At 39.9% G+C, this 5,684-nt stretch overlaps 1 pseudogene across 1 annotated transcript; it reads left to right on the top strand.

The window, feature by feature from the left end:
- Positions 1-2,799: 2,799 nt before the first annotated feature.
- Positions 2,800-5,172, top strand: LOC149549375 (L-type lectin-domain containing receptor kinase SIT2 pseudogene; annotated as a pseudogene). The gene has a single exon (XR_016354078.1). The product of XR_016354078.1 is annotated as an L-type lectin-domain containing receptor kinase SIT2 pseudogene (transcript).
- The last annotated feature ends 512 nt before the right edge of the window (positions 5,173-5,684 follow it).

Below are 5,684 nucleotides of genomic sequence, written 5' to 3' on the forward strand. Positions count from 1 at the left end.
GATCTTCCTTCTACATAGCCTCAACTTGAATTTAATGTTGACCTATGACCCCCAAAGAGTGCTCAATTGGATTGCCTTCCTCTTGGACCATATCTCCAAGAGCATCAAATTTGTTAAAGGTGTCATCAGTCTACTTGTCCACCCCAATTCTCTGCTTACCCTTGCCTTTGTTACGAGACTTGACTTGAATAAATCCTTCACTTTCAATAGGTCCATTAGATTGGGGGACCTTCCTCACATTCTCCTTAGGGAGACTCAGGGAAACCAAGGAGGAGGATTTATTCCTAGGACATCTGCACTATAAATGTCCATACTCATGGCAAATTTTGCACTTGAATGGAAGGGTCTCATAGTCCAACTATTGGATCTAGGAAGATGATCCCATGCAAATCTCCATAGAATCTGGCAATGGATTATTTAAATCTACTTCAACACAAATGCAGGCAAAAGAAATTACCTTATGATCTTGTGTCTGAGTAGCCGAACCCACAAGTTTTCCAAGCAGCAAAGAGATCGAGTGAAGAATGTCCTCCCTCCAGAATTCTAAAGAAAGCCTCAGCAAGAAAACCCACACTAGAACTCGTGAAGGGATCTCCTCAGCAGAGTTGAATCCCATGTGTCAGGGTTTAATGAAAAGCCCCACCTGATTAAAGAAATATGGCTCCCCTTCGAAAGCCCTATTCCTATCCGTCATGCTGGAAAAGATAACCATGAAATAGTTATTTGCTGCTAGCAAAATCTCCATATCTCCTTCCAAGTTCCACACTCGATGACCCCAAGAATCCAACACAAGAAAAGAGAGTTGAAGGCCCAAAAATTTACAAATAAGGGCATGATTACTCCAATATTCAACATCCTCTGATACTTGTTTTGGTTTAATAACAAGAACAGGCCGATCCTCAGACCGCTGCAAGTAACCATTAACTTTCTTTAATCATAGCATCCCTTTGGGAGAGGAAACACCTTCCTCTACCTGGAGTTCACCATTTAGAGTCTTATTATTGTCATGCATCAAAGAGGACGGCTCACCCATCTCCATATCTCCGATCAAAATCTGCGAAGACGCTAACCCTCGGTCCCCCATTCACCAACGAACTTGGATGCAGCAAAAAGAAGAGGATGATGGGGAAGAGGCCCCACACACACTGTGTGCCTTAGGTCTCCCTCCAAAACATGCCCTTGGCATTGAAATCTGCAACTAGGCAGGTAGGTTGGACTCCCACGGGCATGTAGTAGACCAAACTGGTCCCCAACCCAATGGCCACCCATAGCAAAGGCACCACAGCCCCTGAAACACCTCACACTCTGTAAAGAAACCATGAAATAGGTCGCGGGTTGGCTAGGGCACCCAGGCCGAAATGCAGACTAGGAAAGCCATTTTTCTTTCATAGGGTGGAGATTATTTGATTCCTTGTAATTCTAAACCTTTTTTGTTTCTCATGTATGAAGGTACTTATTTCTTCCCATCCTTTCCTCACCCTTTTACACCAAACTTACTACCTAAAAGCCTTGGGGTTACACAAATATTCCTTAAAAAAGTGATTATGTAAATCTAAGAAAGATACTCTTCATAGCTGCATTCTTCAAACATTGGCTACCATAGCCCATTGTAATACAATTCTTCACAAAGTTCTTATTGGATAATGACAAAAATTATGTATATTCAATTCAAGCATATACAAACTTTACTCTCACATTTAGAATTATTGCATAATCTTGTACCTAAAAATAAATATAATTGGCTTTATATTAGACAATAGCAAGCAATGCCATCCAAAAATAGCATAATATAAAAATTTCATTCTGTTAAATATAACCAACGTATTGATATTAAATTAATGTTTAATAATTTGACATGCATACAAAACACATATTAGATTCACAAATGATGCTTATTATTTAAAATCTCACTCAATAAATCTCTCTAAAAAGAAAATCTCTTTCTTATTAATTTAATAATATTACCTTCTAAATTGTACAATAGAAAATACTAACAATATTAGTTCTAATCAATAATTAAAAATATTCTAAGAAAAACTTTGTACAATGATATAAATTTTTTTTTTTTTATCGGTTAGAAGTTGAAGCCAAGATTAATTATTATGTATTATTTTATTGAGCACGGGTAGATTTGAACCGAAGACCTCTTTGATAAGAGGCTCACAATTTACCATTGTGTTGTAGGCTCTTTCCTTACAATGATATAATGTTACTATACTGATTAAAATAATATTTAAATTTAAACCACACTGAACACATAATTTATATTCATAAATTAATATTAATTATTTTAAAGATTTTCAAATAAATTAAATTTAATTATAAACAAACACTTAATTTACAATCCTAATCTAAATTGTTCTCTTCCACCTCATGTACTACAAGTGTCCTTAATTTTACAATCCTAATCTCAATCGTTCTCTTCCACCTCCTAAAACTTGATGTGAATGCAAAACCTCCTCAGAATTGATGTGAAAACAAAACTTGATGTGAATACCAAAAAAATAACCATGGTTCTCTTCCACCTCCTAAAACTTGATGTAAATTGATGTGAATACAAAACTTAGATATAAATTGATGTGAATAAATAACCAAAAAAAAGCAAAAGAAGAAGAAAAGACAATCTATATTTCAACGTTGTGGTCATTTAGTCCATTTAAGTTCCCTTTGTCGTATCCCAAACCGGCACACACGTGTCGGCTTTGATTTTGACGCGTGGAAACTTCCCGAAGGTGCTCAATTCATTGTTGCTTTACTTCGGTATCCCTTTCTACACTGTTTATATTTGAATAACTGATAGCTTCTGGGATTCGAATGACCGGTGAATTATGCAGGCATGAGGAGAGAAAACGCGAAAACGAAATGGACCTTTTAAATTAAACAAACAGGTAAATCTGTACCATTTTGAAAGCTAGATTTAGCCATCCTGTTTTAAGTTCGAACAAGATTTCGAAGTCGACTTACTTAATGTCGCAAGTGGAAGGCCTGAGCGTGGTCCTTGTATTTTGTCTCCTCCCCACCTCGCTTCTTGCCCAAGCCCACACGAATTTTATCTTCAACAAATTCAATGTGTCGACCCTCGAATTGTATGGGAATGCTTCAGTGCAGTCAAATGCCATCTCCCTTAATCAACCATCAGAATATAGCATGGGCCGTGCTTTCTATCCGCATCCTGTGCGTATGAAAGATCCTGCCTCTCTCCATTCGACTTTCTCTTTCACAACAACTTTCGTATTTTCCATTGTTCCTTCTTCGGAAACAAACAGCGGGCATGGCCTGGCGTTTATAATGACCCCCCACAGGTCTCCAGAGGGATTCTTACCAGGTCCGTACCTTGGCTTGATTAGTAATTTATCGGTTATGAGAGAGGCTTCTAACCATCTGTTTGCAGTCGAGTTTGACACAACAAAGAACTATGAAGTTTTGGATATCAACGGTAATCACGTTGGCGTGGATCTCAACAACCTCATATCTGTAGACTCTAAGGCTGCGGGCTACTGGATCAACAGCAGCCAGTTTCATGAATTGAATCTCAAAAGCGGACAGAATATTCAAGCTTGGATTGATTATGACAATCTTCTAAAAGAACTCAAAGTCACCCTTGCAGAGGTTGGTCTGGATCGTCCACAGAAACCACTGTTATACATGAAGAATTTATCCCTGTCCGACATTCTACAAGAAGAAATTTACGTTGGTTTCTCGGCAGCTACGGCTACCATTTATGAGGAGAATTACATCCTGGCCTGGAGCTTCGCAACAAACGGAATTGCCCCGTCCCTGAATACATCTAATCTTCGATCCTTTATACACAAGAAATCCGAGAGCTCAAACTCCAAACTGATAGCTGGTGTAATTAGCACAGCTTGCGTTGTCATTCTCCTGCTGGTGGTTGCAACATCACTAATGTGGTTGAAGAGAAAGCAGTACAGAGAAACAATCGAAGAATGGGAGGTGGAGTACTGGCCTCACAGGTTTAACTACAGAGATCTGCATATTGCAACCAAGGGCTTCCGAGAGAAAGAACTCTTGGGATCCGGAGGCTTTAGTCGAGTATACAGAGGAGTCCTTCCCAGAACCGGTCTCCAAGTAGCGGTGAAATGTATTTTTAGAGAAACGGATGAGGGGCTGAAGGAATTCATAGCAGAGATCTCGAGTCTTGGTCGCCTTCAACATCGGAATCTTGTGCAGATGAGAGGCTATTGCAGGCGGGGAAAGCAACTATTCATAGTATACGACTACATGCCAAACGGGAGCCTGGACAAGATGATATTTGAAAATCCAGAGAAGGTGCTCGACTGGGATCACAGGTACAGAGTGCTCAGAGATGTTGCTGCAGGGCTGCTGTATCTTCACGAAGAGTGGGAGCACTGCGTGGTGCACAGAGATATCAAGTCCAACAACGTTTTGCTAGACTCGGAGCTAAATGGGAAGTTGGGTGATTTTGGGCTCGCCCGTCTGTACGAGCATAACGAAAGCCCACACACTACTCGTGTGGTTGGAACGCTGGGGTACATTGCGCCGGAGTTCGTAGAGACAGGAAAGGCCAGCCCCGCCACAGATATTTTCAGTTTTGGTATTTTTATGTTGGAGGTTGCCTGCGGAAGGAGACCTGTGGATCTCTCCCTCGAATCTGGTATGGTAGTTATGGTTGACTGGGTGAGAGAACTCCATTCTACCAGCAGACTGATCGATGCGGCCGACCCAAATTTTTGTGGGCAATTTGTTGAAGTTGAGATGGAGAGAGTGCTGAAACTGGGTCTGATCTGTTCCAATCCTCAACCAGAAGACAGGCTTGGGATGAGACAAGTCCTGAAAATACTGGAAGAAGAAGCCCCAGTACCAGATTTCAGGGCTTCGTTATATATGGAGACGAGTGCACCCAGCAGTATCTGGAACTCTTCACCATATTACAATCGCAGCACCGAAGATTCCACTTCCAGGTCGAGCTACCTTACTGGCGGTGTCACTGCATAAAATCTCTCCCTATTTGGCTTCTTGGTGCTACTGCAACCATCTTGTTTAGTCTGGAATATTCACCTTGTACAGAACCCAAGGCTACTATTCACCATAGGTCTTCAGTTGAGCATTTTTTTAATTAGAATTTGTTGGCTTCTTTTTAATTTCCAATTTGTTCATTTTCAATTTGACAATAGATAACTAGCTTTTATTTCACTTTGACTCTGTCGGATTTGACCCAATGGCATCTACTTTGATTAGAACTAGCAAGCGCACCTGTGTGCAATGGGTACCCGAACAGGTGTGAAAATTAGATTAAGATTTTATTATTTTTCATATTTAAATGAAGTAAATGAGGTCAAATGGTGTACTTTAAAATACATTAATGAAGTCTCTCTCTTTGTATGTATGTGTCCTATTATATATTTGTGTCTCTCTCATCTTCCTCTACTTCTCTTTTGTGTCTCTTTTTCTCTCTCTCTATCTTCATCTCTATCTCTACTACTATGTATACATATTTATCCCCATCTCTCGCCCCCCCTCTTCATAACCCTTTTATTTGCAGTCTCTCACTCTCTATCTCTCTTCCCTCTATTTTTACCTATTCAGTTGATGTTAGAAGTCAATAGTCCACAATTATTGAGATCTATGGATATCGTCTTCATTGCCGTTAGAAAAAGAGGAACAAGAATAGAGAGTGATAAAAAGACCATTTTTTTGGAAGACAT

Source organism: Cupressus sempervirens, chromosome 7, assembly GCF_028749045.1.
Source record: "Cupressus sempervirens isolate cs-2001-9-10 chromosome 7, ASM2874904v1, whole genome shotgun sequence".
Lineage (NCBI taxonomy): Eukaryota > Viridiplantae > Streptophyta > Pinopsida > Cupressales > Cupressaceae > Cupressus > Cupressus sempervirens.